Below are 14,617 nucleotides of genomic sequence, written 5' to 3'. Positions count from 1 at the left end.
AATGCAATATATAGCCAAGGATGCCTTTGAACACACGGCCTTCCTCCCTCTACCTCCCAAATGCTGGGATTACAAGCTTGAGTCACCACACCTATCACTTAAACATGCTTGCTGCTCTTCCAAAGGACCCAAGTTTGGGAAGCAATCCCATGGGGTGGCTCACAGGTGCCTGTAACTCCAGCTACAGGAGATCTGGTGTCCTCTTCTGGCCTCTGAGTGTACCCACACACCTGTGGCACATGTGCATACACATAAATAAAATATAAAGTATTATATTTTGAGTTATGGTTGGTCACCAGAGAGAGAAAAGAAAGAAGAAAGCAGAACACAAATGGGTGTGGGGGATGATGAAAATAGAAAATAGAACAAGAGAAAGCAAAGACCCATATGAGAGAAATAAAAATACAAAGAAACAGTGTAAGAGAGAAACCCAGGGAGTCACTGAAATACTGCCCCAGGGTACAGGCAGAGGTGCGGGCAGAGGTGCGGGCAGGGGTGCGGGCAGTGGTGCGGCCAGAGGTGCGGCAGAGGTGCGGCAGTGGGGGCGGGTGCGGCCAGAGGTGCGGGCAGAGGTGCGGGCAGAGGTGCAGGCAGAGGCACCAATGCAGCTGGAGGCCCACACTGGAACCCAGGCAAGGAATCTGGCTTCTAGGTCTTTGCCCTGGCGGTGTGCAGCTTGCAGGCTCCTGTTTGAAAAGAAGTACTCAACCGGCCGACGTGGAGGAGAGATTGCTCTTGGTCAAAGCACCCCCTTGTGGTGTTTTCAGATTTATCTTTTTTTTTTTTTTTTTTTTTTTGGTTTTTCGAGACAGGGTTTCTCTGTGTAGCTTTGTGCCTTTCCTGGAACTCACTCTGTAGCCCAGGCTGGCCTCGAACTCACAGAGATCCGCCTGGCTCTGCCTCCCGAGTGCTGGGATTAAAGGTGTGTGCCACCACCGCCCGGCTCAGATTTATCTTTTAATGTTATTTTATTTTAATGCGCGCGCGCGCGCGTGTGTGTGTGTGTGTGTGTGTGTGTGTGTGTGTGTGTGTGTGTGTAATGTGAACGTGCACATGAGTTCAAGTTCCAGTGAATTGCAGAGGCACCAGATGCCCTGGAGCTGGAGTTGTAGGTGGTTGTGAGAGGCTTATCCTGGATGCTGAGAACTGAACCCAGGTCCTCTGCAAGAGCAACATGTACTCTAAACCACTGGTCCCTTTTTATAAGACTCTTAAACCTGCCTTTTGATTTCTAATGACAGAAACCCAGCCAGGCCAGTTATGTCAAAGACTGTCCTCCAGTTATTCCTCTATCGGTTACCTGTAACTCACCCCTGGGACCTTTTTTAAAAAAGACTTTGTTTTTGAGGGTGGGGGTGGGGGTGGAGGTGGGGGTGGGGGGGAGAGGGAGATGGAGGAAGGATGGAGGGAGGAGCAGGCCAGCTTCAAACATCTTGCCGGGGAAGTCCTGAAGGAGTCATTGGATCGTCTGGAGCTAGGGTCCCAGCAAGTTGTTGGCCTCCCTCCCTGGGAACTAAACTCCAGTCCTCTGGAAAGCTGTAAGCGATCTGAACTGCTGAGCCATCCGTTACAGCTTCCCATGTGGGGTCTGAAATGGGTTTTGGTTGCTCTGATGGGAGGGATGAGGCCCGTATCTGAGCTTCGAGTCTGAATGCTGTGTGGCTTTGTCTCCCTTGCAGCAATTGTAGTTCCATCGTCCCTGCCTCAAAGAGCACGGACTGTGCCCCTTAAAGCATCACCACCTGCTTTTTGTCCTGGTCTCATGCTACAGTTTTACATCATTTTTATATTTCATATTGAAAAATAGGCTTACACATACACTGTTATCTATGTGCTCGGGGGATACACTGCAATACTCCAGCAGGAGTGGTGTGTATGTTCACCAGTTGCTGGGGTGTATGTGACATTTTTAACACCCTCCCTACCCATCCTGTGGTGGTAGAGAGAACAGGGCTTGTGCTGCCAGGTAAGCACTTTACCACTGAGCTAAATTCCAACTCCACACTGGCTGTTTGCACTCCAGGACTCCAGGAGCAAAGTCTGTCCTGCAGCCTCCATAAACAGTCTCCTTCTGTCTGTCCAGGCAGGGCAGGATGGCCGCCATCTTCTCACACTGCTTGCAGTGCCTAAAATTTTTGTTTTTGATCAATGTCACATTTTATTTTAATTATTTTTTTTTTTATAGTTAAGTTGTATCTGTCTTTAAAAAGTTACATTTGGATTTGGGGTCATAGTTAGAAAATATTTCCTTATACCCATATTATATAGGAATTCCTTCTTTTATTCTTGTTTTTAGACAGGACCTCATGTAGCGCCTGTTGGCCTAAAATTCTCGTAAGTCAAAGATGACCTGACTCCTGACCTTGTGTTTGTACTTCACAAACAGACTTGAGCCACCCACTCCGGCTTTCACATTTTTTTGAACGAGGGCTGCAGAGGCAGCTCAGTGACCAAGGACAATTGTTGCTCTTGTGGAGGATCCAGGATCAGTTCCCAGCACCCACCCGGCAGCTCACAACCATCTGAAACTCCAGTTCCAGAGGACTGGATGCCCTCTTTTGACCTCCTTGGGTACCAGGCATGCATGTGGTGGTGTGCACACATAACATGTAGCCAAACACTCAAACACGTAAACATTTTTTATTTTATTTTTGTGTGTGGATGTACACATGCCACAGCTCTGAGGCAGAGGCCAAAGGAGAATTTTCAGAATGTTCTGTTTCCACCATGTGGGTTTGGGGGTAAAGTTCAGGCTGTCAGGCTTGGTGGCTATCTCCATGGACCTGTATTTTCTTTTAGTATTTTCATGGTTTGATTTTTTTAAAATTTATTGTGAATCTATGACCTACTTGGAGTTTATTCTTGCAGCGGGGTGAACAAGTGTTTGGTTTACTATGGACCAGTGTTTCATGAAATGAGCTGCTATTGTGAGGGGGGCCCAAAACAGCTTGATCACACAACTGCCATGACAGGCTTAGAGGCCTAGACACAGCTGCTGTGATAGGCTTACTGGCAGGCAACACCCAGATCTAGGAAAAGTCATAAGCTAACACCATCCAGGGATCCACCCAGGATCAGGCCAGTGTCTAAGGAGAGGTACCAGACATCCCAAATGTTCCAACCCTTAGATAAGATTAGATAAGATCACCAGATGTCCCTGAGCCTAGCACACATCTATTTCCCTTTTACAGATGCCCCTAGACAAATGTCAGCCAATCAGGGTCCTGGACCCTAGAAATCCCCTCAGCCCAACCTCTGCTATGATAAAAACCCCACCCTGCCTGGGCTCTGGGCTCTGTGCTCTCACTGCTGCCTCAGACAGAATCCAAGCTCTGAGCTTGAAATAAAGGCTCTTTGCTTTTACATATGGGATTCGGTCTCTGTGGTGGTCTTTTGGGGGTCCCTGCAATCTGGGCATAACATTTGGGAGCTTGTCCGGGATCCCCCAAGCACACCAGGACTACGGCCCATAGACCCTGAAACCAGTTGGCAAGTTTTCTGTGTCTGTGTTTACTTTCGTGTTTTTTGTGTCGACTTTCATTGGGATATCCTTTTGTAAGTGAGCCCAAAATTTGTAAGTGCCTGCAAATGGTAGCACAGGCTGGGAAACTGATGTCCCCATTGGCTAATGTGGATTTGGTTTGGAAGCTGGCATCTCAGTTTTGTCTTTAGGTGCCAGGAGTTCTGTTTTTTTCTGTTTGTAGTCTTGTGTGTGGTGTGATTCTGTTTACTCTCTTTCTGACTTACAAGACTGGCATATGGGTCAGACTAAGAGTACTCCCTTCCCCAACCTTGATTCTGGACCACTTTCAGGACTGTAGAAATAGGACAAAGAGAGAAAGACTGGAAACTATTAAAAAGGGTAAACTGACCATCTTTTGTGAGACTGATTGGCCAACATTTGGAACCCAGTGGCCAATAAAGGGAACCCTTGACTCCTACACCATTTCTAGGACAAAAGACCTGATTTTTGGCAAACCCAGATACCCGGACCAGATTCCTTACATAGTTACTTAGGAGGACCTTGTAGCACACCTTCCCCCTTGGTTAAAATCCTTTATCTCTACAGGACTGATGAACAAGACCGTCCTTGCCTTATGGGAAGACAAAGGACGAGAGGACCCTAAGTCCTCTGCCCCTGTGCTGCAAGGGGGTACAGAGGAGGAACTCCTTTTTTCACCTCCCTCTTACTGGCCGCTTCCCCAAATGATCAGGTGGCCAGTGGGGCCCAGGGGGATGCAGGGATTTGGGAAGGGGTGAGCCTGATGAGAACTTCTCCAGGCTGTCGACTCAGTTGCTCTCCACCCTTAGGGCGGTCCACCCATTGGACATTGAGGGCAATGAACAGATGCAGTATTGGCCTTTCGCCACAAGTGATCTTTATAACTGGAAAAACCCAAACCCCAGTTTCTCAGACAATCTAAGGGCCCTTATTAACTTCTTAGATTTGGTTACATTTACTCACCAGTCCACTTGGGAAGACTGCCAACAGCTTTTGCAGATTCTGTTTATCACGGAAGAAAAAGAGAGAGTTCTGATAGAAGCTTGGAAACCGGTTCCAGGACCTGATGGAATCCCGATTGTCAACCCAGCCTTAATAGACCAAGCTTTCCTTCTAACCCGTCCTAACTGGAATTTAAACTTGGCAGAAGGTAAGGAGGCTCTGGGTCTACCGCCAGGTTCTAATGTGTGTATGTGTGTGGGTCTCCATGCAGCTGCCAAATTTGGCTAGAATCAGTAGTGTACAGCATGAAACGCCAGAGTCTCTATCAGTCTTCTCAGAACGGATTATGGAGGACTTTAGGGAATACTCCCGTATGGATCCTGAGACCCAGGAGAATAGATCAGCAATGATTGTGGCCTTTATTAATCAGGTTGCACCTGATATTCGACACAAGTTACAAAAGACAGATAGGCTTGCAGACAAGAGCATCCAGGAGCTGTTAGCTGAAGCTTAGAAAGTGTACAACAACCGAGAAACCCCGGAAGAGAAACAGATGAGGGTCATGGCGGCAGAGAATGCAGAGCAGACTCGAAATATGGTGAGAATCCTCCTAGCAGCCACTGCAGGAGATCCAGATGAGAAGGAGCACCAACTGAGACACCTAGCCAGAGGCCAAGGTAAGAACTCCCACTCAAGGGAATGCCCCAGGCTGAGGAAAGACCAATGTGGTTACTGCCAAAAAGTGGGACACTGGGCTAAAGAATGCCCTAAAAATCCCAGGCACAAGGATTATGATGCAGAGTGAGACTCCTGCCGTGTGCTGGTTGCAGAATCAGGTGACTTCAGTGACTAGGGCAGACAGGGTTCAGACCCCCTTCCAGAGTCTACTCAGAGTGGAGGGGAAACTTACAGATTTTGCAGTAGATACCAGAGTTCAACATTTGGTCTCAATCAAACCCCAAGGAAATCTATCTCAGAAAAAGTCTTGGGTGCAGGAAGCCACAGGTACGAGCCAATATTCATGGACTACCCAAAGAACAGTGGCTCTCGGAACGGGCTGGGTATCCCACTCATTTCTGGTCATAACTGATTGCCCTTATTCCTAGTTAGGAAGAGACTTAACTAAAGTTGGGGCTCAGATTACTTTCAATAAGAATGGAGTTTCAATTACAAATCAGGAGGGACAGCTGATCCAAACCCTCACCCTCCAGCTTGAGGATGAATACCAGGAGCTGCCACCTGCCCCTCAGGGCATGACCACATGGTTAGCCCAGTATCCAGAGGCATTCACAGAGACTAGGGGATGGGCTTGATAAAACATCGAGCCCCAGTGCTCACTGAGCTCGAGGCCAATGCTACCCCTACCTAGGTGTGGCAATACCCCATGTCCTGGGAGGCAAAGAAGGGAATCGCCCCTCACATCAGGTGTCTCATGGAACTGGGAATTCTGGCCCATTGCTAGTCAGTCTGGAATACTCCCCTGCTCCCCGATAAAAAGCCAAACTCAAATGATCACTGGCCCATGCAGGATCTTAGGGAGGTCACTCACAGGGTTACAGATGTACACCCCACTGTACTGAATCCATACACCCTTTTGAGCTCACTTCCTCCCACAAGGACCTGGTATACGGTACTGGACCTTAAAGATGCTTTCTTCAGCCTGCCCTTAGCCCCAAAGAGCCAGCCCTTGTTTGCCTTTGAGTGGCACAACCCTGAGAAGGGATACAATGGACAACTGACTTGGACTAGGCTGCCCCAAGGGTTCAAGAACTCCCTAATCATCTTTGACAAGGCCCTACATGAGGACCTCGGGGAATACCAGAGGGGACATCTGCAGGTCACTCTGCTGCAGTGTGTGGATGATCTCCTGTTAGCAGCTGACACTGAGGACTGTAAGGTAAGCACTGGCGATTTGCTTACTACCTTGGGAAGCCTGGGGTATCGGGCATCAGCTAAAAAGGCCCAGATCTGCCAAGCTAAAGTGACATAAATCTGGGATGTCCTCAAAGGCGGTCCGCATTGGCTCTTTGAAGCCCGCAAAGAGACTGTGCTCAAAATATCTGCCCCTACTTCCAGGAGGGAGGTTAGAGAATTCCTCAGGTCAGCCGGCTTCTGCTGCCTCTGGGTCCCCAGTTTTGCTGAACTGGCTAAGCCACTGTATGAGTCAACAAAAGAAATCCGGCCCTTTCAGTGGACTGAGGCTGAGGACAAGGCTTTCAATAAGATAGAAAAGGCCTTCCTCTCGGCACCTGCCCTGGGATTGCCAGATATCACCAAACCCCATCTCTATGTAGATGAAAGAAAAGGCATCGCTAGAGGGGTCCTGACTCAAAGGCTAGGACCTTGGAATAGGCCGGTGGCCTGTCTCTCAGAGAGACTTGACCCAGTGGCAGCAGGGTGGCCCCATGCCTAAGGATCATTGCAGCCACTGCCCTGTTGGTCAAAGATGCTGACAAGTTAACTTTGGGCCAAGAGCTCCTTATCAGCACCCCTCATGCCATTGAGGGAGTGCCCAAACAGCCGCCTGACCAATGGCTGAGCAATGCCCGAATGGCTCACTACCAAAGCCTCCTCCTTAACCGTCCTCGCATCCGGTTTCTTCTGAGTGTAGCCTTAAATCCCGTATCCCTGCTCCCCAATTTAGATCTGGACACTCCACTACATGACTGCAAAGGAATCCTGAGCCAGGTACATGGACTGAGAAAGGACCTACAAGACCAGCCCTTGCCAGATGCTGAGCTCACTGGTAGATGGATGGGAGCAGTGCCATACAAGATGGCAAAGGGTACGCAGGGGTGGCTGTGGTGTCAGAAGAGGACACTGTTTGGGGCAAGAGGCTAAACGTGTACACAGACAGCCGCTATGCCTTCACTGGCCCATGTCCATGAGGCCATCTGCCAAGAGCCTGGGCTACTTACCACTAATGGAAAGACTATCAAAAACAAACAGGAGCCGGGTGGTGGTGGCACACACCTTTAATCCCAGCACTCGGGAGGCAGAGCCAGGTGGATCTCTGTGAGTTCGAGGCCAGCCTGGGCTACAGAGTGAGTTCCAGGAAATGCACAAAGCTACACAGAAAAACCCTGTCTCGAAAAACAAAAAACAAAAAACAAACAAACAAAAAAAGCCTAAACAAACAAAAAACTAAAAAACAAAACAACAAACAGGAGATTTTAGATTTGCTGGCAGCCTTGTGGATGCCAACCAAATTGGCCATTATCCATTGTCCTGGGCATCAAAGAACTGACACCCTAATGGCTAGAGGGAACCGGAGGGCAGATCAGGCAGCACAGAAAGCTGAGGAACAGACGATGGACATCCTGGCCCTGATGCTGCCAGCCCCAATGGCCAGCGAGCTGGTGGATGACTGGCGATGGAGGACTCATCATGTCAGGAAAGCTGTCACATTCACCGTTCTACCACCTCTGCACCTGAAAACAGATCTGAAAAGGCATTCCCATCTAAAAATCCTTTACCTTCAGCACAAGATTGAACAAATTGCTGAAAAATACCTGGCCTGCCAACTCACCAGTGCAGACAACCAACCCAAAATCCTAGAACCAGACTTAGAGACACCAAACCTGATTCCTAGTGGGAAATGGACTTCACTGAGGTAAAACCTGGCAAATATACTTACAAATATCTTTTAGTATTTATAGATACATTTTCTTCATGGGTAGAGACCTTTCACACAAGGCACGAGAGTGCTCAGAGGGTCTCCAAAAAGCTACCTGAGGGCATCATTCTGAGGTACGGTATCCGTACCCTCTTGAGTTCAGACAATGGACCAGAGTTCATCTCTCAGGTAACACAGCTCCTGGTAAGGGCATTGAGGGCGAATTGGAAATTACATTGTGCTTATAGGCCCCAGAGTTCAGGTCAGACCGAGCACATGAACAGGACCCTTAAAAGAGACCCTTTCCAAATCAACTATGGAAAGTGGCGGCAACTGGGTGGCTCTCCTCCCTCTATAGGGTCTGAAACTCACCATATCACGTGGGGCTAACTCCCTATGAAATCATGTTTGGGAGGCTCCCTCCTATTTTGCCTAACTTAAGATCCGATCTTGTTGCTGAGTTTGATGATGTTAACCTGGCTGCTTCCCCCAAGGCTGTGGCTCTCCTGCATAAGGGACATATGCTCCTGCCCAAGGGCCATTTATGAGACGCCTCCACCATCCACACCTCATAAGTTTCGACCAGGAGACCAATCTCCATCATGAAGATCCTGTTTCTGCTGGCACTGCTCATCCTTTGCCACCCACGTTTCCTGCTGATGCACATCGACCTGCAGAACTCACCTGGACTGTCACTGACATGTCCTCTGGAGAAATCCTCAAACAAGAATCAGTTATGGCTCCACCTGGGACCTGGTTCCCACCTTTAGAATTTGAGGTACAGGATTTATTTCTGTTCAACAGAGACCAGCACTAGCTGAGAGGAAGTGGTTTTTATTCATACCGGGGACACAAGACTGAAAAGTCCTGGTGTCAGCAATGTGGAGGAGTTGAGTCTTACTTCTGTCCCTCTTGGAAATGTGTGAGTACTGGACCTATATGGTGGACACCACCGGTAGGAGACGATTTGATCTCAGTCTATATGACAGTGGTTGCGGGTCCTACGGAAATCAGAAATGTAATCAGAAATGTAAGGATAGAATTTACTCATGGGAGAAACAAATTAAGACAGAGGAATGGACCACTGGTAAGACCTGGGGTCTGGACCTTATCTTGGGCCGATCCCTGTAACCCTCTTCACCATCAGATTAGAGGTTCAGCCACCACCCCCAGTGGCAATAGGACACAATTCAGTTGTTACCTTAGGAGGCTCCTGCCACCAAATCCCCAGGAGGAGACCAGACACCAGTAGTCCCCTTGGGAACCACTTCTCAGGATCAAGATTCTTCATATAGCCAACACCCTTTATGGGACTTGGTTTCTAAAACCTTCCAGGTGATAAATGCCTCTAAACCTGACTTGACTAATGAATGCTGGCTTTGTCTACATGCACAGCCCCCTTTCTATATTGGTGTTACAATAACCAGTGATTACACCTCAGTCTCCCCAGCATCCTGCCCTTGGGGAAAGCAAGGAAAGATTTCATTACAGCAGGTAAATGGTATGGGAACCTGTGTGAAAGCAAGCCCTGCAGATTTATATAATCAGACCATCACCGTACAAAACAACACTCTCTGTGTGGCCTCTGCTGGATGGGGGGCTTGCACTTCGGGACTCACTCCTGTATCCATGGGATGGTCCTTAGCACAGGACAAGGGTTTTGTTGATGGTCCAACTGTTCCCCAACATGAAATACTATAAAGGGGTCCAAATGGAACTGGCCTTATCCCCTATTCTTTCCAGGGCAAAATGGGTCATAGGGGCAACAGCTCTCTTACTCTCTTCCCTGGTAGGGCTGGGCATAGCTGGGGCATTGGGGATGGGCACCTCAGCCTTCATTCCCCAGGATAGAAACTACCAGGCCCAATAATTAGCCATCAGTGGATCTAAACAAACAAACAAACAAACAAGGGGCTGGAGAGATGGCTTAGAAGTTAAGAGCACTGGATGCTCTTCCAGAGGACCAGGGTTCAATTCCCAGCACCCACATGGCAGCTCACAACTGTCTGTAACTCCAGTTCCAGGAGATCTGACACCTTTACATCAATGCTCATAAAATAAAGTTAAAATAAGTTAAACAAAATCAAAAACAAAAAAACAAAAAACCAAAAACATAGAAGAGTATATATTCAAATTAGAAACCTCCTTCGAGTCCCTGGCTGAGGTTGCCTTGCAAAATCGAAGAGGTCTGGACCTCCTCTTCATGCAACAAGGAGGCCTATGTGTTGCTCTGGGGGAAGAATGTTGTTTCTATGTCAATCATTCTGGTGTAGAGATTCAATGCTGTGGGTTAATGTTTTTGTACACTGGTTTAATAAAACACTGAGTGGCCAGTAGCCAGGCAGGAAGTATAGGTGGGGCTAGCAGACGAGGAGAATTCTAGGAAGAGGAAAGGAGTAAAGAGTTGCCAGCCAGACACAGAGGAGGCAAGATGACAAGGCAGGACTGAGAAAAGATACTAAGGGGGTTGGGGACTTAGCTCAGTGGTAGAGCGCTTATTAGCAAGTGCAAGGCCCTGGGTTCGATCCTCAGCTCAAAAGAAAAAAAAAAAAGATACTAAGCCACGTGGCTAAACATAGGAATTATGGGTTAAGTGTAAGAGCTTACAGTTCGTAATTAATATAAGCTTCTGTGTGTTTATTGGTGTCTGAGAGGTGGCAGACTGGGCGGGACACAGGGAAACTTCTGACTACAATGAATTAATGATGGAGAGCAGAACGTACGCTCAGAAGCTGGGTGGTATGAGAACTTGTTCAACTGGTCCCCTTGGATAACCACCCTGGTGTCTGCCCTACTTGGCCCGTAGTGATCTTGCTCCTTTTGCTTACACTTAGCACTTGCCTTATTAATAGACTAATTACCTTCATTCCAGAGTGGGTCAGTAGCATCCAGTTAATGGTTCTTAGGTCCCAATACCATCCCCTTGAACCCTGGTACCTGTGAACATTGGTACTTGTGAAGGGAAGAACACGAGGGGGGGCCCAAAACAGCTTGATCACACAACTGCCATGACAGGCTTAGAGGCCCAGACACAGCTGCTGTGATAGGCTTACTGGCAGGCAACACCCAGATCTAGGAAAAGTCATAAGCTAACACCATCCAGGGATCCACCCAGGGATAGACCAGTGTCTAAGGGGAAGTACTAGACGTCTCAAATGTTCCAACCCTTAGATAAGATTAGATAAGATCACCAGATGTCCCTGAGCCTAGTACATACCTATTTCCCTTTTACAGATGCCCCCCTAGACAAATCAGGGTCCAGATGTCAGCCAATCAGGGTCCTGAACCTTAGAAATCCCCTCAGCCCAACCTCTGCTATGATTAAAAACTCTACCCTGCCTGGGCTCGGGGCTCTCTGCTCTCACTGCTGCATCAGACAGAGAGTCCAAGCTCTGAGCTTGAAATAAAGGCTCTTTGCTTTTACATATAAGATTTGATATCCATAGTGGTCTTTTGGGAGTCCCCTGTGATCTGGGCAGAGCACTGTGCAGCAGCTGGGTTCTCTGGAAGAACAGCCAGTGCTCTTAATTTCTGAGCCATCTCCCTAGCCTTCTTTGCTAAAATTTCAACTAATTTTAGTTTTTAATAGAAATTAAACAAATTATTCTCTATTTATGCATGTATATCTACATTGCATGTGTATCTACATACCATGTACATTCCTGGTGCTCACAGAGGCCAGAACAGGATTTCAGATCCTCCAGAACTGAATTTAAGACATTTGTGAACTACAGGTGCTGTGTAGGTGGAGTTTTCCCATGTCCCAGCAGTCATTCCCAAATAACCACAAGAGACAATATTAATTATAAATGCTTGGCTGATAGCTCAGTCTTACTACTAACTAGCTTTTACAACTTAAATTAACTTATTTATATTAATCTCCATTCTGCCATGTGACATTGCCTCTTTCATCTTGAACCTCCTGTTTCCTCTCCTTGTCTTAATGGCGACTCCTCTGATTCTGCCCTTCTTCCCAGTGTCCTTAGTCTGGTTTTCCCACCTAACCTTATCCTGTCCAGCTATTGGCCAGTCAGTTTCTTTACTAAACCAATCACAGTGTAATTTACAGTATACAGAAGGATTATTCCACAGCAGTGCTGGGAATTGAACCTGTGTCCTCTGGAAGGGCAGCCAGTGCTCTTTACCATGTATCCATCTCTCCAGCCCCCTATTAGTTTATTAGCACACACTATGGTGCAAACTGCTGTGTGCTGTGGCATGAGGGTCAGAGGACAATCCCAGCTGTCAGCCCTTACCTTTCACCTTGAGTCAAGGTCTCTTGTTTTCCCAAAGGCTAGCTTTTGCCCACCAAGCTTCTGGGAATCCTGTCTCCCACCCTATCATAAGAACACTGACTATAGGCATATAAGACACTACTGTGTCTGACTTTATGTGGGTTCTGGGGATCCAAACTGGTGTCCTCTAACAAGCACAACAAAGGTCTTACCCACTGAGTCATCTCTCCAATCTTTTTCTTCTCTCTTTCTCTTTTTCTCTGCTGTCCTGGAACTCACTCTGTAGACCAGGCTGACCTCAAACTTAAGAGATTTGCCTGTCTCTGCCTCCTGAACACTGGCATTAAAGATTAAAGGCATGCACCACCACAGCCAGGCTCCTCCAATTTTTTTTTTTATAATCATTTTAGTTAATATAACTAGAAATTTTCTACTTTGTCTATCAGGGGTCTAGAGTTTTATGTATTCACTATTTCAGTGTGCTGTCTGCTTAGTGCTATCTTCTCTGTTTTAATAATCAGGAAGTTATCAATAACCCTTTTCAATGTTTTATTGTTGATTTCCTTTAATGAATGTCGGTAAGCTCAAGACTATGTTGACTAGATGACTTCTTTTACTTTGAGACAGTGTCATTATATAACCCAGGCTGCTCTTGAATCCAAGTTCTCTTGTCTTAGTCTCCCAGGTACTGAGATGACTCTTCACTGCATCTAAGTTTTAAAAAGGGCTGGGGTGGGCGATGGTGGCACACGCCTTTAATCCCAGCACTCAGGAGGCAGAGACAGGTGGATCTCTGTGAGTTCGAGGCTAGCCTGGGCTACCAAGTGAGTTCCAGGAAAGGCACAAAGCTACGCAGAGAAACCCTGTCTCGAAAAACCAAAAAAAAAAAAAAAAAAAAAAAAAAAAGAGAAAAGAAAAAGAAAGAAAATTTGTTTAAAAAGGGTTGAGGCAATGGCTATTGAATTGTTTTTCAAAACAGGGTCTTTCTACATATCCCTGCCGTTCTGGAACTATGCACATCAGGCTGTCCTTGAACTCAAGAGTTCTACCTGCCTCTAGTGGGATTTAAGATGTGCTTCACCACGCCCAGCTGCTACTGAATTTTGTTAATACATTTCAGCCTAAAATCACAATCTAGAATGTTATAATTTAGCTAACTCCATATGCATCCTTAATCTGAGTCTAGGACAGACATGTCTGGCTCCAGGACACCTCCTTTGCAATGCCAGTGCTTAGGCAGGTTTTCTCTCACTTTTTCATTATTTGGGCTGTTTCAATTCTGACTAGATATGGGAATTGTATAATAGTTATCTCCTATTTTAACATATTAAAAGCACTTTAGAAGAGAATAATTTGTAATTATTCTATTGCCTTAAGTCTCAAAACAGCACTTGTTATTGTACCATGAACTCTATTTGGTGTTTCACAGATCTCTAGCCAACACTTCCTATGATTCTCACGCCCCAGAAGAGCACTGACCTCCATGACACCACTCACATCTAGCCATTGTACCTGAGTACTCAGGAACTTACTCAGGCTCAATGTCTTAAGGGTGGCTGTGTAAAAAGGTTGAGACCAGAGCACACATCACCTAGGATCCTTAGTCATCTCTCCCCAAACAGGCATCTGAGTAGCCATTTTCATCCATTACACGACAGCCAAGCTCACTTCTGAAGTTCCCATGCAGGCAATGTTTCAAGAAGAGTGGTGGTTTTAGAGGAACCTTTTTATGATGCTTTCAAGTTTCTAGAAGTGTTACACTGTTTGAGCGAAAGTTACATTTTAATTACTAAGCCTTAGAGATCCATGCAACAAATGTTTCTGATCTGCTGGAGGGTATTGCTTATGGGAGATAATAAGTCATGTGTTTTCACTCCCCTAAACTGTTGGACACATGTGCACCGGATGTGCTTATCATATGTGGGCGGGAGGTTCACAGGCAGGAAATATGTCAGGATATTACTTGCCTGATTAGATGTAGGCTGGAGGTACATCAGGATGTATGCTTGCCCCTGATGGGAAACGTAATGAATTACGGGTTTTCCTCTTTAAGCCTCTGCAAACTATGACTCAGGGCCATTTCCCAGGAACCTGGGTATGAATCTGGCCAGAGCCCATCTACCTGGCCACTATTTAATTAAAGTTTGCTTCAAATTTGGCTTTGGTATCTCACCCTTGTGATTAACATATATTAATTTTGAATACTTTGGTACAAATTAAAGGGAAAGCACAGTCATAAAATGGCCAGGCTAGCAAGATGGCTCAGTGGGTAAAAGTGCTTGCTGTCAAGCCTGGAGACTTGAGTTTGATCCCTGGGACCAC

Source organism: Peromyscus leucopus, chromosome 20 (assembly GCF_004664715.2).
Source record: "Peromyscus leucopus breed LL Stock chromosome 20, UCI_PerLeu_2.1, whole genome shotgun sequence".
In the NCBI taxonomy this organism is placed as follows: Eukaryota; Metazoa; Chordata; class Mammalia; order Rodentia; family Cricetidae; genus Peromyscus; species Peromyscus leucopus.
This window is presented reverse-complemented; position numbering follows the sequence as displayed.